The following is a 24,215-nucleotide window of genomic DNA, read 5'->3' as shown; positions in this document are numbered from 1 at the left end:
TGTGGTGTCCTGGGTTCATGCGGCATCGTGGGAATCACGTTTGCTATGGTAGAAACTTGATGCTCGCCGCATTTAAGGTGGCCCACATGTCATGCACACAAAGGCAGAGGGCGGTGCGGCCGAGAGTGGTGAGGCACACGTCGGGGGACGTGGTGCCGTGGGTTCGAGCGGCGTCGTGGGAATCGCGAGTGGCAGTGGATGAAACGTGATGGTCGTCGTAATTGAACTTCCATGGAAAAGCTGTCATGTCTACGGACACATGCATTGCATACCGATGACTAGAAGGAGTAGTAGAGAAAGCTAGGAGGATTAATAGTTCCTTATAGTCAAGGGGAGCCACGCTACTATGTACTTGTTCCAAAGACATGCACACCATCAAAATAGTCCATCTATATCAATATACACTGAGAGGGAATATTTTTTTTGTACAAGAGAGGAAATAGTTCATCCATCCATAATGCCCTGCTACTGGTGTAGCCTTATCTTCTTCTTCTTCTTCTTCTTCTTCTTCTTCTTCTTCTTCTTCTTGTTCACATTTTCTGTGGGGAGACGGCTTCGCAACAAGCTCTTTGGACCTTGTAGCTATCTCGAAACTCACACGGGCATCGAGGGCAGCATATTTTATCAGCTCGTACGTCAAGGGATAAATCTCCCATCGAGATGACCTTAATGCCACTGTCTCGTCACCCTTATGAAGATTTGTACCGAGCACAAAATTTCCTACGTCGAATAGGGATGGTGTCTGTTTATCACAATCTTCTACAGGAATTTTGATTATGGTTTGTAGGTCAGCGATGCTTTTCAAAGCAAGGTTGTATGGCTCCAGCTTCTGTTTGTCCCCTTCGATGGCTGCCTCACAGAAGTATATGTCCTCCTGAGACAAAAAATCATGAAGCTCACCTGGTATGGAGGGCGCTTGTATGATGTGGTACACAAAAACATCATCTTCAAGGCACAGCTGAAGTACGGCGGCGTGTTGGATCTTCCCAGTGGTAAGCTCCGTGTACTCTGCATCGAGACCGATGACCCTCGTCTCTACCTTTTCGAGGGAGTTGGATACATTGTTGATCCACTTCCGAACAACCCTTGGGTGGACGGTGATGGTGGCAACTATGCTCAATGAGCCTTCGACGAGGACATGTTGGATGCTAAAAACCTGCATCTTGATCTCTTTCGCCATTTGGAACCGCTGGAACGTAGGGCTATGGTTTGGAGAATTAGGATTATATGGCTAGTCTAACTGAAGTAGTATATTATTATTTAAAGAGGTTAAAACAATGTGAACGTAGTGGGGTTTGGATGCAAATGAAGACGAAGGGGAGGTGAAGAAGCCGAGGAAAATCGGTTCCCGATGGAGAAGTAAATGGGAGAAGTGGAGTGCAGGCAGTTGATTAGACAGCTAGGTAGAAAAACAAAAAGGCTATGCGGGTAGACTGAGGAGTCGTACCTGTTCGTGTACGTGCCCATCCTTCCTGATAGGTGGGACCTATGCAAACAAATAAAAAATGCGCCGTGGCTGGTTTAGATGGATATTGGCGTGTGTCTGGGAGACACAACATTCTCTAGTTAAGGAATACACGGTTATCCTCATCAAAAAAGAAAAGGCCCATCTTCGCGCTTCCGCATGCACAGGAATTTGGTTCTGCTCGCAATATGGATGATACCTGGAGGATGAAGTGAACAGGCATGCTAGCACGGGAGACCTATTTCCGCTATACAGTACAGGAGTACTCAAGTTCCTACTATTAGTAGTAGTACAACTATGGTACACTTGATGGTAAAAATACTATTCATCCGGTCCTCAGAGTGAAGTGACAACACCCTGCGCCTGACACTAGTCCAGGCGGCATGTTCGGGTTACCAAAGTCAGCCTCACCCTGTGCACTGTGCAGTCTGTCACCGCCGCTGTACAACACATTAGCATGGGTCACCTTGTCTCCCTCTCCCCTCCCATAGCACCACTCCATGTCCATCTCCGTCTCCATCTCACTGTGTCGCCGTGTACCGTTGCCTCGCTTGCACCGACAACCTTCTCCCCCATAAATCAAGCCCCCCAAAACCCCCACCTTCCAAACTCCACCATGGCCGAACGCGAACCGCGCAGCATCCATATGAGCCGCGATTGGAGTAGTCTCCCCAGTGACATCCTCGACCTCTGTTGTTCGTGTATGGATATGTTGAGCGCCCTGCGGCTGGCTGCATGCTCAAGGGACATGCACACGGCCATCGTTGAAGCAAGGCCTAAGCTTTTCAAGACACCCAGATTGCTGCTATCTGGTCTTGCGAGATTAGCTCACCATGATATGGATGCGTACATGATGCCCCTCAACTTCAATCCGATCTCTATTAGCCGAAACTTCTTTGCAGGTATGTAGTGGGTCGCCGTACATCATTTCCCTCAACTTCAATCCGATCACCATCGCTCGAAACTTCTTGGCAGGTATGTGCTTGGTCGGCATGAAGTCCCACTGGATGGCTGCCTTTAGAGAAGGGGAAGACGGTAAAAAGTTGGTGCCCGTGAACTTCCAGACCTCCCATGAGATTATCCTTCCTCTGTTGGATTATATATAGTTTTACCATTGCAGTCCAAGTCATCTAGATTACCACGTCAGTTGGACAGACATTGTTTTGCAGAAGGTTGTAATCTGCCAAGTGCCCACATGACATGCGAATTACACAGACTTCAAGCTAATTGCCTTGTTTGACCACGGACTCGCCTATCTTTACATCGGTGCCTTCTTTAGCTCGAGACAACTCAGCTCATAGTGGATCATCGTCAAAGCTGATACACACTTCTGTGATGTTATTGAACATAATGGCATCACCTACGCGATCGACAAAGCAGATGGCACCACGTATTGCTGGGACGGCGCGTGTAAGTTGTTTCCGTCTCATGTTAATGATGACGCCATGACACTGTTTGAACTTTTTGTGATGATTGGCATATCCCTATTTGAGCAGAATTTGAGTAGAACTATGGCAATGTATTAGAGACGCCGTAAATCAGCTATATTTGGAATAGTTAATTCATGCGATTGTGACCATGTCATTACAGCCAATTTGTACCCCTGAATAATCAAACGGTTAGGAATATGTGGATATTCTCCTTATTTTACAGTAATCTATATACTACTACTAAATATGAGTGTGTATCAATGGCCATGTTAGTTTCCTCATTTTCATGATGTAGAAACATGCACTACACTGTTAGTTTCATGTAACCATACATTAGGGAAGTAAATGTGCATATGGAGAACTCTATATTTGGAAGTAGTGAAATCGTGTAATGCTTACCATGTGTACATACCTATATTTGCCCTTCAGCAATCAATGGCTAGAATAATATCCTCACAAAATTTTTGCCCACAGAACATGAGTATATAACAATGCATGGTCTATTAGTTACCTTGAAGAATTTGTTTGTGAGGACAAAACATGATTACATAACATGCATGACATCGTAGTTTCCTATGAAAAATCGGTTGCGAGATAACATAAGTATAACCATGCATGGCACTGATACGTCTCCAATGTATCTATAATTTTTGATTGCTCCATGCTATATTATCTACTGTTTTGGACATTATTGGGCTTTATTATCCACTTTTATATTATTTTTGGGACTAACCTATTAACCGGAGGCCCAGCCCAGAATTGCCATTTTTTGCCTGTTTTAGGGTTTCGAAGAAAAGGAATATCAAACGGAGTCCAAATGGAATGAAACCTTCGGGAACGTGATTTTCTCAACGAACAAGACCCAGGAGACTTGGACCCTACCTCAAGACACAAAAGAGGAGGCCACGAGGTAGGGGGCGCGCCTACCCCCCACGCAGGCGCGCCCTCCACCCTCGTGGGCCCCCTATTGCTCCACCGACGTACTCCTTCCTCCTATATATACCTACGTACCCCCAAACGATCAGATACGGCGCCAAAACCCTAATTCCACCACCGTAACTTTCTGTATCCACGAGATCCCATCTTGGGGCTTGTTCCGGAGCTCCGCTGGAGGGGTCGTCGATCACGGAGGGCTTCTACATCAACACCATAGCCCCTCCGATGAAGTGTGAGTAGTTCACCTCAGACCCACGGGTCCATAGTTATTAGCTAGATGGCTTCTTCTCTCTTTTTGGATCTCAATACAATGTTCTCCCCCTCTCTTGTGGAGAACTATTCGATGTAATCTTCTTTTTGCGGCGTGTGTTTGCTGAGACCGATGAATTGTGGGTTTATGATCAAGTCTATCTATGAACAATATTTGAATCTTCTCTGAATTCTTTTATGTATGATTGGTTATCTTTGCAAGTCTCTTCAAATTATCAGTTTGGTTTGGCCTACAAGATTGATCTTTCTTGCAATGGGAGAAGTGCTTAGCTTTGGGTTCAATCTTGCGGTGTCCTTTCCCAGTTACAATAGGGGCAGCAAGGCACGTATTGTATTGTTGACATCGAGGATAACAAGATGGGGTTTTCATCATATTGCATGAGTTTATCCCTCTACATCATGTCATCTTGCTTAAAGCGTTAATCTGTTTTTAACTTAATACTCTAGATGCATGCTGGATAGCGGTCGATGAGTGGAGTAATAGTAGTAGATGCAGGCAAGAGTCGATCTACTTGTCTCGGATGTGATGCCTATATACATGATCATGCGTAGATATTCTCATAACTATGCTCAATTCTGTCAATTTCTCAGCAGTAATTTGTTCACCCACCATAGAATACTTATGCTCTCGAGAGAAGCCTGTAGTGAAACCTATGGACCCCGGGTCCATCTTCATCATATTAATCTCCTACTACTTAGTTATTTCCTTTGCTTTTTACTTTGCTTTTACTTTACTTTGCATCTTTATCACAAAAATACCAAAAATAATATCTTACCATATCTATCAGATCTCACTCCCGTAAGTGGCCATGTAGGGATTGACAACCCCTTATCGCGTTGGTTGCGAGGATATATTTGTTTTGTGCATATGCGAGGAACTGGCGCGTAGCCTCCTACTGGATTGATACCTTGGTTCTCAAAACTAGGGGAAATACTTACGCTACTTTTCTGCATCATCCCTTCCTCTTCGGGGAAAACCAGCGTAGTGCTCAAGAGGTAGCAAGAAGGATTTCTGGCGCCGTTGCCGAGGAGGTCTACGCAAAAGTCAACATACCAAGTACCCATCACATACCCTTATCTCCCACATTACATTATTTGCCATTTGCCTCTCGTTTTCCTCTCTCCCATTTCACCCTTGCCGTTTTATTCGCCCTCTCTCTCTATCCTCCCTCTCTTTCTCTATTTGCCTCTTTTTGCCCGCTTGCTTTTTGTTTTCTTGTGTGTTAGTTTGCTTGCTTGTCACGATGGCTCAAGATAACACTAAATTATGTGACTTCACCAATACCAACAACAATGATTTGTTGAATCTTGTCATGAAAGATCCGTTTTCTGGCCTTCCTAGTGAAGATGTTGCTACCCATCTAAATAGCTCCGTTGATTTATGTAATATGAAAAAGAAGGAAGATGTGGATAATGATATTGTTAAATTGAAGCTATTTCCTTTTTCGCTTAGAGATCGCGCTAAAGCTTGGTTTTTGTCTTTGCCTAAAAATAGTATTGATTCATGGAACAAATGCAAAGATGCTTTTATCTCTAAGTATTTTGCTCCCGCTAAGATCATCTCTCTTAGAAATGATATTATGAATTTTAAGCAACTTGATCATGAACATGTTGCACAAGCTTGGGAGAGAATGAACCTAATGATACGTAATTGCCCTACCCATGGTTTAAATTTGTGGATGATTATACAAAAAATTTATGCCGTATTGAATTTTGCTTCTAGAAATCTTTTAGATTCGGCCGCGGGAGGCACTTTTATGGAAATCACTTTAGGAGAAGCTACTAAACTCCTAGATAATATTATGGTTAATTATTCTCAATGGCATACTGAAAGATCTACTAATAAAAAGGTGCATGCGATAGAAGAAATTAATGTTTTGAGTGGAAAGATGGATGAACTTATGAAATTATTTGATAGTAAGAGTGTTTCTTCTGATCCTAATGGTATGCCCTTGTCTAATTTGATTGAGAATAATAATGAATCTATGGATGTGAATTTTTTTGGTAGAAACAATTTTGGTAACAACGCATATAGAGGAAATTTCAATCCTAGGCCTTATCCTAGTAATCCCTCTAATAATTATGGTAATACCTACAACAATTCTTATGGAAATTATAATAAGATGCCCTCTGATTTTGAATCTAATATTAAAGATTTTATTACTTCGCAAAAGAATTTTAGTGCTTTGATTGAAGAAAAATTGCTTAAGATCGATGAGTTGGCTAGGAACGTTGATAGAATTTCTCTTGATGTTGATTCTTTGAAACTTAGATCTATTCCACCTAATCATGATATCAATGAGTCTCTCAAAGCCATGAGAATTTCCATTGATGAGTGCAAAGAAAGAACCGCTAGGATGTGTGCTAAGAAAGATGCCTTTATAAGAGCGTGTTCTTCTAGTTCCTATGAAAATAAAGATGAAGAACTAAAAGTTATTGATGTGTCCCCTATTAAATCTTTCTTTTGCAATATGAATCTTTATAATGATGGGACTGAATATGATCCACTTTTACCTAGAAGGCGTTCCAAGAATTCAGAATTTTTTTGATCTTGATGATAAAATTGATAAAAGTGGGATGGAAGAAATTAAAACCCTAGATGTTGCTAAACCCACTATTATGGATTTCAACGAATTTAACTATGAAAATTGCTCTTTGATTGATTCTATTTCCTTGTTGCAATCCGTGCTAAATTATCCTCACTCTTATAGTGAAAATAAAGCGTTTACTAAACATATCGTTGATGCCTTGATGCAATCTTATGAAGAAAAACTTGAATTGGAAGTTTCTATCCCTAGAAAACTTTATGATGAGTGGGAACCAACTATTAAAATTAAAATTAAAGATCATGAATGCTATGCTTTATGTGATTTTGGTACTAGTGTTTCCACGATTCCAAAGACTTTGTGTGATTTGCTAGGCTTCCGTGATTTTGATGATTGCTCTCTAAACTTGCACCTTGCGGATTTCACTATTAAGAAACCTATGGGAAGAATTAATGATGTTCTTATTGTTGCAAATAGGAATTATGTGCCCGTAGATTTTATTGTTCTTGACATAGACTGCAATCCTTCATGTCCTATTATTCTTGGTAGACCTTTCCATAGAACGATTGGTGCAATTATTGATATGAAGGAAGGAAATATTAGATTCCAATTTCCGTTAAGGAAAGGCATGGAACACTTCCCTAGAAAGAAAATTAAATTACCTTATGAATCTATTATGAGAGCCACTTATGAATTGCCTACCAAAGATGGCAATACCTAGATCTATCCTTGCTTGTTATGCCTAGCTAGGGGCGTTAAACGACAGCGCTTGTTGGGAGGCAACCCAATTTTATTTTTATTCCTTGATTTTTGCTCCTTTTTAGTAATAAATAATTTATCTAGACTCTGTTTTGGTTGTGTTTTTTGTGTTTAATTAGTGTTTGTGCCAAGTGGAACCGTTGGGAAGACTTGGGGAAAGTCTTGTTACACTTGCTATAAAAAACAGAAACTATAGCGCTCACGAGAACTGCTGCCATTTTTATTTGGAAAGTGATATTTAGTTAATTCTTTTTGAAAGTGATTAATAGATAAATTCCTCACGTGCAGAAATTTATTTTAGAATTTTTCGGGTTTCATATATTGCGCTAGATACAGATTACTACAGACTGTTCTGTTTTTGACAGATTCTGTTTTCCGTGTCTTGTTTGCTTATTTTGATGAATCTATGGCTAGTAAAATAGTTTATAAACCATAGAGAAGTTGTAATACAGTAGGTTTAACACCAATATAAATAAAGAATGATTTCATTACAGTACCTTTAAGTGGTCTTTTGTTTTCTTTCGCTAACGGAGCTCACAAGATTTTGTACTTTGAGTTTTGTGTTGTGAAGTTTTCAAGTTTTGGGTAAAGATTTGATGGATTATGGAATAAGGAGTGGAAAGAGCCTAAGCTTGGGGATGCCCATGGCACCCCCAAGATAATCTAAGGATACATAAAATTCAAAGCCTGGGGATGCCTGATGTCTACTACACAACCTTCTTCTTGTAGACGTTGTTGGGCCTCCAAGTGCAGAGATTTGTAGGACAGTAGCAAATTTCCCTCAAGTGGATGACCTAAGGTTTATCAATCCGTAGGAGGCGTAGGATGAAGATGGTCTCTCTCAAGCAACCCTGCAACCGAATAACAAAGAGTCCCTTGTATAGGTGCACTAGTTCGGCGAAGAGATGGTGAAACGAGTGGTATATGGATGGTAGATAATAGTTTTTGTAATCTGAAAAATGTAAAAACAGCAAGGTAACGAATGATAAAAGTGAGCGTAAACGGTATTGCAATGGTAGAAATAAGGCCTAGGGTTCATACTTTCGCTAGTGTAAGTTCCCTCAACAGTAATATCATAATTGGATCACAAAACTATCCCTCAACATGCAACAAAGAGTCACTCCAAAGTCACTAATAGTGGACAATGAACGAAGAGATTATGGTAGGGTACGAAACCACCTCAAAGTTATTCTTTCCTATCAATCCGTTGGGCTATTCCTATAAGTGTCACAAACAGCCCTAGAGTTCGTACTAGAATAACACCTCAAGACACAAAATCAACCAAAACCCTAATGTCACCTAGATACTCAAATGTCACCTCAAGTATCCGTGGGTATGATTATACGATATGCATCACACAATCTCAGATTCATCTATTCAACCAACACATAGAACCTCAAAGAGTGCCCCAAAGTTTCTAGCGGAGAATCACGATGAGAACATGTGCCAACCCCTATGCATAGGTTCATGGGCGGAACCCGCAAGTTAATCACCAAAACATACATCAAGTGAATCACGTGATATCCCATTGTCACCACAGATATCCACGGCAAGACATACATCAAGTGTTCTCAAATCTTTAAAGACTCAATCTGATAAGATTACTTCAAAGGGGAAACTCAATTCATTACAAGAGACTAGAGGAGGGAGAAAACATCATAGGATCCAACTATAATAGCAAAGCTCGCGATACATCATTATCGTATCACCTCAAGAACACGAGAGTGAGAGAGAGATCAAACACATAGCTACTGGTACATACCTTCAGCCCCGAGGGAGAACTACTCCCTCCTCGTCATCGAGAGAACCGGGATGATGAAGATGGCCACCGGAGAAGGATTGCCCCCTCCGGCAGGGTGCCGGAACGGGTCTAGATTGGTTTTCGGTGGCTACGGAGGCTTTTGGCGGCGGAACTCCCGATCTATTATGCTCACGGATGTTTCTAGGGTATATGGAGATATATAGGCGGAAGAAGTACGTTAGGGGGGCCACGAGGGGCTCACGAGGGTGGAGGGCGCGCCCCCCTGCCTCATGACCTCCTCGCAGATCCCCCGATGTGCACTCCATGTCTTCTGGGCTTCTTTCCTTCCAAAAATGAGTTCCGTGAAGTTTCAGGTCAATTAGACTTCGTTAGATTTTCCTTTTCTTCGAAACCCTAAAACAGGGTAAAAACAGAAACTGGCACTGGGCTCTGGTTTAATAGGTTAGTCCCAAAATGATATAAAAGTGTATAATAAAGCCCATAAACATTCAAAACAGTAGATAATATAGCATGGAGCAATCAAAAATTATAGATACGTTGGAGACGTATCAGCATCCCCAAGCTTAATTCCTGCTCGTCCATGAGTAGGTAAATGATAAAAACAAATTTTTTGATGCCGAGTGCTACTTGGCATAATTTCAATATGATTTTCTTAATTGTGGTATGAATATTCAGATCCATAAGATTCAAGACAAAAGTTCATATTGACATAAAATGATAATACTTCAAGCATACTAACTAAGCAATCATGTCTTCTCAAAATAACATGGCCAAAGAAAATTCATCCCTACAAAATCATATAGTTTAGTCATGCTCCATTTTCGTCACACAAGAATGCTCTCATCATCCACAACCCCGATGACAAGCCAAGCAATTGTTTCGTACTTTAGTAATCTCAAACCTATAAACTTTCGCGCAATATATGAGCGCGAGCCAAGGACATAGCACTATGGGTGGAATAGAATATAATGAGGGGGTTTATGTGGAGAAGAAAAATAGGAGGAAAGTCTCACATCAACGAGGCTAATCAATGAGCTATGGAGATGCCCATCGATTTATGTTAATGCAAGGAGTAGGGATTGCCATGCAACGGATGCACTAGTGCTATAAATGTATGAAAGCTCAACAAAAGAAACTAGTGGGTGTGCATCCAACTTGCTTGCTCACGAAGACCTAGGGCACTTGAGGAGGCCCATTGTTGGAATATACAAGCCAAGTTCTAAAATGAAAAATTCCAACTAGTATATGAAAGTGATAACATGAGAGACTCTCTACTATGAAGATCATAGTGCTACTTTGAAGCACAAGTGTGGTAAAAGGATACTAACATTGTCCCTTCTCTCTTTTTCTCTCATTTTTTGGGCCTTTTCTTTTTTTTATGTCCTTCCTCCTTTTTTGGGCCTTCTCTTTTTTATGGCCTTTCTCTTTTTTTTATTCCTCACTTGGGACAATGCTCTAATAATGATGATCATCACACTTCTATTTATTTACAACTCAATGATTACAACTCGATACTAGAACAAAGTATGACTCTATATGAATGCCTCCGGTGGTGTACCGGGATATGCAATGAACCAAGAGTGACATATTTGAAAGTATTATGAATGGTGGCTTTGCCACAAATACGATGTCAACTGCATGATCATGCTAAGGAATATGACAATGATGAATGTGTCATGATGAACGGAATGATGGAAAGTTGCATGGCAATATATCTCGGAATGGCTATAGAAATGCCATAATAGGTAGGTAGGGTGGCTGTTTTGAGGAAGATATAAGGAGGTTTATCTATGACAGAGCGTATCATATCACGGGATTTGGATGCACTGGCGAAGTTTGCGCCAACTCTCAATGCGAGAAAGGGCAATGCATGGTACCGAGGAGGCTAGCAAGGATGGAAGGGTGAGAGTGCGTATAATCCATGGACTCAACATTAGTCATAAATAACTCACATACTTATTGCAAAAATCTACAAGTCATCAAAAACCTCGGCACAACGCACATGCTCCAAGGGGGATAGATTAGTAGAAAAAGACCATCGCTCGTCCCCGACCGCCACTCACAAGGAGGACAATCAAATAACACCTCATGTTTCAAATTTGTTACACAACGTTTACCATACGTGCATGCTATGGGACTTGCAAACTTCAACACAAGCATTTCTCAAATTCACAACTACTCAACTAGCACGACTTTTATATTATTACCTCCATATCTCAAAACAATCATCAAGCATCAAACTTCTCTTAGTATTCAATACTCTATATGAAAGTTTTTACTAATCTTGTATACCTCGCGTATTAGGATTTTAAGCAAATTAAAATGATATTTAAGACTCTCAAAATAATATAAGTGAAGCATGAGAGTTCATCTATTTCTATATAATAAAACCACCACCGTGCTCTAAAAGGATATAAGTGAAGCACTAGAGCAACAACCAACTACTCCGAAAGATATAAGTGAAGATCAATGAGTAGTCGAATAATTATGCAACTATGTGAAGACTCTCTAACATTTAATAATTTCAGATCTTGGTATTCTATTCAAAAATCAAGCAAAGAAAAATAAAATGACATTCTAAGAATGGAAAATAGCATGTGAAGAAGCAAAAACTTAGGATAAACCGATACTAACCGATAGTTGTTAAAGAAGAAAGGTGGGATGCCAACCAGGGCATCCCCAAGCTTAGATGCTTGAGACTTCTTGAAATATTATCTTGGGGTTCCTTGGGCATCCCCAAGCTTGAGCTTTTGTGTCTCCTTAATTCCTCTCATATCATGGTCTCCCTAAATCTCAAAAGTTTCATCCACACAAAACTCAACAAGGACTCGTGAGATAAGTTAGTATAAACCATTGCAAAAACCTTATCATACTCTACTGTAGAGAATCACTAAAATTATTATTCAACATTGCATACTAAATACCTCTGCATATTTAATAGTCCTATCCTCAAATAGAATCATTAAAGAAGCAAACATATGCAAACAATGCAAACATAACAGCAATCTGCCTAAACAGGATAGTCTGTAAAGAATGCAGCAACATCCATACTTCCCTAGCTTCAAAAATTATGAGATAAAATTCCCACTATAGTAAATTTATCAGAGCTTAATATGCAAAAGGTTTCAACATTTTATCACATTCTGAATTTTCTAGGGAATTATTGCAACAGCGGTAAACTTTCTGTTTTCAAACAGCAACATGTGGACTTCTAAAATAGGCATAGTGGAGGCTATCAATGCCACTTTTATTGGAATAAAAGATGCAAAACATTTTTCTAAATAACAGCAAGCAAATCCTAACAAAATAAATTGACGTTCCAAGCAAAACACATATCATGTGGCGAATAAAAATATAGCTCCAAGTAAAGTTACCGATGAACGAACACGAAAAAGGGGATGCCTTCCGGGGCATCCCCAAGCTTAGGCTCTTGGTTGTCCTTGAATATTTCCTTGGGGTGCCTTGGGAATCTCCAAGCTTAGGCTATTGCCACTCCTTATTCCATAGTCCATCGAATCTTTACCCAAAACTTGAAAACTTCACAACACAAAACAAAAGACCACTTCAAGGTACTGTAATGAACTCATTCTTTATTTATATGGGTGTTATAACTACTGTGTTCCAACTTCTCTATGGTTCATAAACTATTTTACTAGCCATATATTCATCAAAATAAGCAAACGACACACGCAAAACAGAATCTGTCATAAACAGAATAGTCTGTAGTAATCTGTAGCTAGCGCAAGATCTGGAACACCAAAAATTATAAAATAAATTGCTGGACCTGAGGAATCTATCTATTAATAATCTTCAAAAAGAATTAACTAAATAGCACTCTCCAAATGAAAATGGCAGCAATTCTTGTGAGCGCAAAAGTTTCTGTTTTTGACAGCATGATCAACAAGACTTACCCCAAGTCTTCCCAAAGGTTCTACTTGGCACAAACACTAATTAAAAGCATAAAACCACATCTAAACAGAGGCTAGATGAATTATTTATTACTAAACAGGAACAAAAAGCAAGGAACTGAAATAAAATTGGGTTGCCTCCCAACAAGCGCTATCGTTTAACGCCCCTTGCTAGGCATGATGATTTCAATGATGCTCACATAAAAGATATGCATTGAAACATAAAGAGAGCATCATGAAGAATATAACTATGACATTTAAGTCTAACCCACTTCCTATGCATAGGTATTTTGTGAGCAAATAACTTATGGGAACAATAATCAACTAGCATAGGAAGGCAGAACAAGCATAACTTTAAAACTTTAAGCACATAGAGAGGAAACTTGATATTATTGCAATTCCTACAAGCATATATTCCTCCCTCATAATAATTTTCAGTAGCATCATGAATGAATTCAACAATATAACTATCACATAAAGATTCTTTTCATGATCTACAAGCATATAAATTTTATTACTCGCCACATAGGCAAAATTCTTCTCATTCAGGATAGTGGGAGTATCATAAGAGACTTGGATACTATAAATTGTTTCCACATTAAAAGAGTAATGTTCATAAAAGGGGTAACCATAATCATGACAAGTTTTATAAATATAATCCTCACTACTTTTTATAGCATATGTATCATCACAATAATTATCATAGGTAGGAGGCATGCTATCATCATTATAAATTTGCATATCTAAACTTGGGAGACTAAAAATATCATCTTTGTTAAACGTAGCATACCCAAGCTTGGGACAAACATTAATTGCAGCAAATATATTCTCGAAAACATCATCTTCATCAAACATAGCATCCTCAAGCTTGGGCCTTTTCATATTATAAGCATAATCACTCTCATCATTAATAGTATGGATAGCACCAATAGTATAGCAATTATCATATTCTTCCAAGCAAGTGCCAAAAAGATTTTTAAGATCATAAGAAGTATTATTATCTTCCCAATCATAATCATCACAACAAGCAATAGGCATAATGAGATCATCATCATGTGTATCATCATCATTTTCATGAGGCACAACAATAATAGGAGCAACCTTATTTGGGACAGATACCTTTTTACCTCTCTTCCTTTTTCTTTTCTTCTTCCGCACATCATGTGTGGGTTCAATCCTCTTTTTGGAGCTCCTTATTAATGAGATTGGTTGAATATAAGGCTCCTCCTCGTTACCTGATTCATCATAAGAAATAATAGGAGGATAATGGGAAGTCTCTTCCCTTTCGTTAGTATTCTCTTCATCCTCTATTTGTTTTCTTTTTTTTATGTAATTGGCATAAGGATTTTCAATGCAATTCCCCGCACAATACATATAAATTTTCTCTAGATCAAAATGAAGAACTTTATCAAGGGCAAATTTTGGAATATCCTTAGTTATATGTTTAATTTCTTCATAACCCAAGAGCAAACTAAGTTCATTATGATGTGCAAGGGAAATCAAGTCATCACAATTTTTGGACATGATACGATCATGAAACAATTTGCATTGGGTACTAAAATGATCACATTCATTGCAAAGTTCACAAGTAGGGCTAAGAAAAATTAAATTTTCAGCACATTCGTCTAGCTCTTCTTGCAACAATTTGGTTTCTAAGTACTTATTCCTCTTGCAATATCTATCTTCCCTATTTGGTGTGTACTTACAAACCCAATGCACTCCACAAAAATTAACATGTTTATAGGAGGCATTTTTATCATAACTGATGCAATCATCATTAGTATAATGGATATTCAAAAAATTCATACTAACAACATTGCAATCATGCTCATCATTGAAATATTTAGTGCCAAGCATTCTATGTAATTCTTCTTCTAGCACTTGAGCACAATTATCCTTCCCATCATACTCACGAAAGATATTAAAAAGGTGAAGCGTATGAGACAAACTCAATTCCATTTTTTTTGTAGTTTTCTTTTATAAACTAGACTAGTGCTAAAATAAGAAACTAAAAGCGATTGCAAGATCTAAAGATATACCTTCAAGCGCTAACCTCCCCGACAACAGCGCCAGAAAAGAGCTTGATGTCTACTACACAACCTTCTTCTTGTAGACGTTGTTGGGCCTAGGGTTCATACTTTCGCTAGTGTAAGTTCCCTCAACAGTAATATCATAATTGGATCACATAACTATCCCTGAACATGCAACAAAGAGTCAATCCAAGTCACTAATAGCGGAGAACGAACGAAGAGATTATGGTAGGGTATGAAACCACCTCAAAGTTATTATTTCCAATCAATCCGTTGGGCTATTCCTATAAGTGTCACAAACATCCCTAGAGTTCATACTAGAATAACACCTTAAGACACAAATCAACCAAAACCCTAATGTCACCTAGATACTCCAATGTCACCTCAAGTATCCGTGGGTATGATTATACGATATGCATCACACAATCTCAGATTCATCTATTGAACCAACACATAGAACCTCAGAGAGTGCCCCAAAGTTTCTACCAGAGAATCACGACGAAAACATGTGCCAACTCCTATGCATAGGTTCATGGGTGGAACCCGCAAGTTGATCACAAAAACATACATCAAGTGAATCACGTGATATCCCATTGTCACCACAGATATCCACGGCAAGACATACATCAAGTGTTCTCAAATCTTTAAAGACACAATCCGATAAGATTACTTCAAAGGGGAAACTCAATTCATTACAAGAGAGTAGAGGGGGGAGAAAACATCATAGGATCCAACTATAATATCAAAGCTCGCGATACATCAAGATCGTATCACCTCAAGAACATGAGAGAGAGAGAGAGATCAAACACATAGCTACTGGTACATACCCTCAGCTCCGAGGGAGAACTACTCCCTCCTCGTCATGGAGAGCACCGGGATGATGAAGATGGCCACCGGAGAAGGATAGCCCCCTCCAGCAGGGTGCCGGAACGGGTCTAGATTGGTTTTCGGTGGCTACGGAGGCTTCTGGCGGCGGAACTCCCGATCTATTGTGCTCACGAATGTTTCCAGGGTATATGGAGATATATAGGCAGAAGAAGTACGTCAGGGGGGCCACGAGGGGCTCACAAGGGTGGAGGGCACGCCCAGGGGGGTGGGCACGCCCCCTGCCTCGTGACCTCCTCGCAGATCCCCCGACGTGCACTCCATGTCTTATGGGCTTCTTTCCTTCCAAAAATGAGTTCCGTGTAGTTTCAGGTCAATTGGACTCCGTTTGATTTACCTTTTCTTTGAAACCCTAAAACAGGGTAAAAACAGAAACTGGCACTGGGCTCTGGGTTAATAGGTTAGTCCCAAAAATGATATAAAAGTGTATAATAAAGCCCATGAACATTCAAAACAGTAGATAAAATAGCCCCAGAAGGCATCCCCTCTTTTGTCTACTTCCATCGGTTACTTGACTTGGAGCGTCTTGTATGATTTGAGTCTTTACTTTTTAGTTTACCACAATCATCCTTGCTGTACACACCTTTTGAGAAAGCCATACATGATTTGGAATTTGTTATAATACTCTATGTGCTTCGCTTATATCTTTTGAGTTATATAGTTTTGCTCCAGTACTTCACTTATGTCTTTCAGAGCACGGTGGTGGATTTGTTTTATAGAAATTATTGATCTCTCATGCTTCACTTAGATTAGTTTGAGAGTGTTAAATAGTATGGTAATTTTCTTAAAATCCTAATAAGCTTGGTATACAAGATTAATAATAAAACTTTCTTATGAGTGTGTATACTATGAGAAGTTTGATGCTTGATAATTGTTTTGAGATATGAAGATGGCGATATTAAAGTTGTGCTAGTTGAGTAGTTGTGAATTTGAGAAATACTTGTGTTAAAGTTTGTGATTCCCATAGCATGCACGTATGGTGAACCGCTATGTGATGAAGTCGGAGCATGATTTATTTATTGATTGTCTTCCTTATGAGTGGCCGTCGGAGACGAGCGATGGTCTTTTCCTACCAATCTACCCCCCTAGGAGCATGCGCGTAATACTTTGCTTTGATAACTTGTAGATTTTTGCAATAAGTATATGAGTTCTTTATGACTAATGATGAGTCCATGGATTATACGCACTCTCACCCTTCCACCATTGCTAGCCTCTCTAATATCGCACACCTTTCGCCAGTATCATACACCCAACATATACCTTCCTCAAAAAAGCCACCATACCTACCTATTATGGCATTTCCATAGCCATTCCGAGATATATTGCCATGCAACTTTCCACCGTTCTGTTTATTATGACACACTCCATCATTGTCATATTGCTTAGCATGATCATGTAGTTGACATCGTATTTGTGGCAAAGCCACCATTCATAATTATTTCATACATGTCACTCCACTAGTAGAAAAGGGGGCTTTGGTCCAGGCCGGGTAAGCCTATTAGTCCTGGTTCAGTCGAGAACCGGGACCAATGGGTGCATTTATCCCGGTTCGTGCGGCTAAGGCATTAGTCTCGGTTCACCTGGGCCCTTTAGTCTCGGTTCGTGCCACGAACCGGGACTAAAGGGTGCGATGCCCATTAGTCCCGGTTGGTGGCACCAACCGGTACTAAAGGTTAGACCTTTAGTCCCGGTTGGTGCCACCAACCTGGACTAATGGGCTTTCAGGCATTAGTACCGGTTCATGACACGAACCGGTACTAAAGGTCCCATTTTCAAACTATCCCCCCCCTGTGGACCGCCTTTTCAGTTTTAGAAAAAACAAAAGAAAATGATGGAAATGTCAAAAAAATAAAATAAAATAAGTTTCCCATGTGATATGTGGTCTAGTTGTTGGGAAAATTTACAAATATGAATTTCGACTTTATTTACAAAATCTCTCTGGAATTTGTAAAATGGGCATAACTTTTGCATACGAACTCGGATTAAAAAGTTTTTTATATGAAAAATCATCTACTCAAAAAGTTACATCCGATGGAGACCGCCTACAGCCTGTTTGCAAATTTGTAGAATCCTCATATTCCAAAAGGAAAAAAAAGTTATGCTCAAATTTCAGTTTTTTTAAATTTTCATTTAATCTGGTCAAACTATGGTCAAACTACTTATTCAAGAAGTATTAGAGTTACTAAATAATTATTCAAGAATATTAGTGTTATTAAATAATTATTTCACCTTTTTTGAATTTTGGTCAAATCTGGTCAAACTATGGTCAAACTGTGGGCAAACAATGGTCAAACTACTTATTCAAGAAATATTAGTGTTACTAAAAAATTATTGTTTTTTAGAACAATAGTTTCAAACTCAAACAGTGAAATGTGTGACTTCATGTCAAGCTAAACTCCTGAGGGTTAATAGGATTGACATCTTACTATTGTCAGGAAAACAACGAGTGCAGACTTGGAAACGAGGGAGAATAGAACCCGGAAGTTAAGCGTGCTCAGGCTGGGGGAGTGGGAGGATGGGTGACCGTCCGGGAAGTTAGATGATTTGGAATGATGAGGGGTGATTAGAGATTAAATTGAGCAGTGATGAGGGGTGATTAGAGATTAGAGGTTAAAATAATTCAGAAATTTGAAAATAAAAAAAAATTCAAAAAAAATCAGAAAATTTCCTTTAGTACCGGTTGGTGTTACCAACCAGGACTAAAGGTGGACCGGCCACGTGGAGGGCCTTTAGTCCCAGTTTTAGATTGAACCAGGACTAAAGGGTCAGGGCATTAGTACCGACCCTTTAGTCCCGGTTCAGGAACCGGGACTAAAGGCCCTTACGAACTGGGACTATAGGCCCTTTTTCTAGCAGTGCTCATGAGTCATTGCATATCACGGTACACCGCCGGAGGCATTCATATAGAGTCATATTTTGTTCTAAGTATCGAGTTGTAATTGTTGAGTTGTAAGAAAATAAAAGTGTGATGATCATCATTATTAGAGCATTGCCCCAGTGAGGAAAGGGTGATGGAGACTATGATTCCCCCACAAGTCGGGGTGAGACTCCGGACGGAAAAAAAAGAGGCCAAAAAAAGAGAAAAGGCCCAAATAAAAAAATGAGAGAAAAAGAGAAGGGGCAATGCTACTATCCTTTTACCACACTTGTGCTTCAAAGTAGCACCATGATATTCATAGTAGAGAGTCTCTCATTTGATCACTTTCATATACTAGTGGGAATTTTTCATTATAGAACTTGGCTTGTATATTTCAATGATGGGCTTCCTCAAAATGCCCTTGGTCTTCATGAGCAAGCAAGTTGGATGCACACCCGCTTAGTTCCTTTTTGAGCTTTCATATACTTATAGCTCCAGTGCATCCGTTGCATGGCAATCCCTACTCACTCACATTGATATCTATTGATGGGCATCTCCATAGCCCGTTGACACAACTAGTTGATGCGAGACTATCTTCTCCCTTTTTGTCTTCTCCACAATCACCATTATATTCCACCTATAGTGCTATATCCATGGCTTACTCTCATGTATTGCGTGAAGATTGAAAAAGTTTTGAGAATTTCAAAAGTATGAAACGATTGCTTGGCTTGTCATCGGGTTTTTGCATGATTTAAATACTTTGTGTGGTGAAGATACAGCATAGTTAGACTATATGATTTTGTAGGGATAACTTTCTTTGGCCAAGTTATTTCGAGAAGACATAATTGCTTTGTTAGTATGCTTAAAGTATTATTATTTTTATGTCAATATGAACTTTTGTCTTGAATCTTTCGGATCTAAATATTCATACCACAATTAAGAAAAATTACATTAAAATTATGCCAAGTAGCACTCTGCATCAAAAAATCTGTTTTTATCAATTACCTACTCGCGGACGAGCAGGAATTAAGCTTGGGGATGCTTGATACGTCTCCGACGTATCTATAATTTTTGATTGTTCCATGCTATATTATCTACTGTTTTGGACATTATTGGGCTATATTATCCACTTTTATATTATTTTTGGACTAACCTATTAACCGGAGGCCCAGCCCAGAATTGCTATTTTTTGCCTGTTTTAGGGTTTTGAAGAAAAGGAAGATCAAACGGAGTCCAAATGGAATGAAACATTCGGGAACGTGATTTTCTCAACGAACAAGACCCATGAGACTTGGACCCTATGTCAAGACACAAAAGAGGAGGCCACGAGGTAGGGGGGCGCGCCTACCCCCCAGGCGTGCCCTCCACCCTCGTGCGCCCCCTGTTGCTCCACCGACGTACTCCTTCCTCCTATATATACCTACGTACCCCCAAACGACCAGATACGGAGCCAAAACCCTAATTCCACCGCCGTAACTTTCTGTATCCACGAGATCCCATCTTGGGGCCTGTTCCGGAGCTCCGCCAGAGGGGGCATCGATCACGGAGGGCTTCTAAATCAACACCATAGCCCCTCCGATGAAGTGTGAATAGTTCACCTCAGACCTATGGGTCCATAGTTATTAGCTAGATGGCTTCTTCTCTCTTTTTGGATCTCAATACAATGTTCTCCCCCTCTATTGTGGAGAACTATTCGCTGTAATCTTCTTTTTATGGTGTGTTTGTTGAGACCGATGAATTGTGGGTTTATGATCAAGTCTATCTATGAACAATATTTGAATCTACTCTGAATTCTTTTATGTATGATTGGTTATCTTTGCAAGTCTCTTCGAATTATCAGTTTGGTTTGGCCTACTAGATTGATCTTTCTTGCAATGGGAGAAGTGCTTAGCTTTGGGTTCAATCTTGCGGTGTCCTTTCCCACTGACAGTAGGGGCAGCAAGCCATGTATTGTATTGTTGCCATCGAGGATAACAAGATGGGGTTTTCATCATATTGCATGAGTTTATCCCTCTACATCATGTCATCTTGCTAAAGGCGTTACTCTGTTTTTAACTTAATACTCTAGATGCATGCTGGATAGCGGTCGATGAGTGGAGTAATAGTAGTAGATGCAGGCAGGAGTCGGTCTACTTGTCTCGGACGTGATGCCTATATACATGATCATGCCTAGATATTCTCATAACTATGCTCAATTCTGTCAATTCCTCAACAATAATTTGTTCACCCACCATAGAATACTTATGCTCTCGAGAGAAGCCACTAGTGAAACCTATGGCCCCCGGGTCTATCTTCATCATATTAATCTCCTACTACTTAGTCATTTCCTTTGCTTTTTTACTTTGCTTTTACTTTACTTTGCATCTTTATCACAAAAATACCAAAAATATTATCTTATCATATCTATCAGATCTCACTTTCGTAAGTGGCCGTGTTGGGATTGACAATCCCTTATCGCATTGGTTGCGAGGATTTATTTGTTTTGTGCAGGTGCGAGGGACTGGCACATAGCCTCCTACTGGATTGATACCTTAGTTCTCAAAACTGAGGGAAATACTTACGCTACATTGCTGCATCATCCCTTCCTCTTCGGGGAAAACCAAAGCAGTGCTCAAGAGGTAGCAGTCACTTCTATATTTTTGAACCCAGTATACATTTCCCTGTATTTTTCTCCCAGTTCCAACAGGGACATATCAATGATGTTTCTTGCTTTATCCTACTCACACTCTGAACAATGCTGATCTTACATTAACAATGCCTGTCCTTTTTGATATGATGCAGTGTCCCTACAGTTACTGCCCATTGTAATCACACCACCTTTGCGAAAAACAGGGAAGCACAACTGGTTCCTCGCTCGATCAGATGACGGCAAAAGACTGATGATCATTCAGACACATGAGCTAGAAAAGTTGTATTGCAAAAACCCCACTGTATGCAAGCACCGCGAAATACGTGAGTATACGGACAGTGGTTGTTACGTCTGTGAGCAGGATACCAGCTTGTTGGGGCCTTCAGGATTTTTTAAATGGAGGCGGGTAAACAGCCTTGGTTCACACTCTCTATTTCTCGGACTCAATTATCCGATTAACCAGGAGATCACCGTTGGCAAGGACCTTGATGGCAGAGAGGCTCTGTTTGCTATGGAAAACTGTGTCTACATGGCGAGCCCTAGGAGTTCGGGAGCAAACTCCCCTGATTGTCAACGATACAGACTGCAGCCAAAAGAAGGTGATAATGACAAAGGCATCCGGATTAACTTTGGTCCTTGGATATCTCAATTACGACAGGCAGTGATGTGGTTCAAGCCTTCAGGTTGATAGGTAATTGGGCTGTTGCGTCGAAAGGGTGGAGTACTGGTGTCTCCTGATCATTGGTCGCTGAAGCGGGGCTGCAAATTATGATGATGTTGGATCATCTCTTCGAATGACTTTGTTGTCTTTGCTTCTTGTTCTGGATGGGTAGTTCTTTCTTTTGTTATGCATATTCCTTGTCACTTGGTCATCCTCCTATATGTCACTCTTACTATGTAATAGTTGCCTCTGTTTAGAATGTCATTCTCGTCTGGATCACGAGAGTCTGAGCGCTACAGATGGGTGCGTTTTGGTGGTGTAGCAAGACTTCTTATGAACTATCTTGTCTTGCTCTTTATGTCAGCAGTAGTCACTAGTCAGTGTTTGAATGTTGTCTATATCGTTGTTTCAAACTGTTTATTTTCTCGAACTACTGGTGGGCTAAATGAGGGCATCACCATTCTCTAGTGTTCAAAGTGTATCTCCTTTTTTCATGTTATATAATTTGAGCTTAGTGCCTTTTTGATGAAGTACACTTGTTTGGGCCAGTGAGGTGTCGTTGAATATGGACCGAGTAGCTAACGCAATGCCAAATAGGTCAATTATGACTCTCAGGCTGGGCTCTCAAAATATCCTCAAAAAAAGGTCGGGCTCTCCAAAAAAGAAAGAATAAGGACTCTTAGGCCGACATGTCACTAGTAGAAACGGGGGGCAAAGGTCCAGACCCGGTCAGCCCATTAGTCCCGGTTCAGTCACCAACCAGGACTAATGTGAGCATTGGTCCCGGTTCGTGTGGCTAGGGCATTAGTCCCGGTTCACCTGAGCCCTTTAGTCCGGGTTTGAGGCACGAACCGAGACTAAAGGGTGCGATGCCCTTTAGTCCCGGTTTGTGTCTCAAACCGGGACTAAAGATTAGACCTTTAGTCCCGGTATGAGACACAAACCGGGACTAAAGGATGCAATGCCCTTTAGTCCCGGTTTGTGTCTCAAACCGGGACTAAAGGTCCCATTTTCAAACTCTACCCCGCCGGTGGATCGCCTTTTTTGTTTCGAAAAAAATCAATAGAAAATGATAAAAACTTCAAAAAATAAAATCCTTCGAGAGGTAGTTATATTACTACATCTACTAGTTAGGAAAATTTAAAAACTTAAATTTCGACATTTTTTGCAAAAAAATGTAGAGAAAATGTAAAACGGCTATAAATTCTGCATATGATGTCGGAAAAAGACGTATAATATATCAAAATGTTCAGAACGAAAATCCACTCCCGATTTCTAAAAGGAAAAAAAGTTATGCTCAAATTTCAGTTTTTTTAATTTTTGTTAAATCTGGTCAAACTATGGTCAAACTACTTATTCAAGAAGTATTAGTGTTACTAAATAATTATTCAATAATATTAGTGTTACTAAATAATTATTCAATAATATTAGTGCTACTAAATAATTATTTCAGTTTTTTTGAATTTTGGTCAAATATGGTCAAACTATGGTCAAACAATGGTCAAACTACTTATTCAAGAAATATTAGTGTTACTAAATAATTATTTCAGTTTTTTTGAATTTTGGTCAAATCTACTCAAACTATGGTCAAACTGTGGTCAAACTAGGGTCAAACTATGGTCAAACTACTTATTCAAGAAATATTAGTGTTACTAAATAATTATTGTTTTTAGAACAATAGTTTCAAACTCAAACAGTGAAATGTGTAACTTCATGCTCAAGCTAAATTCCTGAGGGTTAATAGGATTGACATCTTACTATTGTCAGGAAAACAACAAGTGCAGACTTGGAAACGAGGGAGACTAGAACCCGGAAGTTAAGCGTGCTCAGGCTGGAGTAGTGAGAGGATGGGTGACCATTCGGGAAGTTAGATGATTTGGAATGATGAGGGGTAATTAGAGATTAAAGGTTAAATTGAGCAGTGATGAGGGGTGATTAGAGATTAGAGGTTAAAATAATTCAGAAATTTGAAAATCAAAAAAACAATTCAAAAAAATTCAAAAAAATCATAAAATTTCCTTTAGTACCGGTTGGTGTTACCATCCGGGACTAAAGGTGGACCTCCAGGCAGCGGCCA

This window comes from Triticum urartu, chromosome 7 (genome assembly GCF_003073215.2).
Source record: "Triticum urartu cultivar G1812 chromosome 7, Tu2.1, whole genome shotgun sequence".
Classification (NCBI taxonomy): Eukaryota; Viridiplantae; Streptophyta; class Magnoliopsida; order Poales; family Poaceae; genus Triticum; species Triticum urartu.
Note: the sequence above shows the minus strand (reverse complement) of the source record.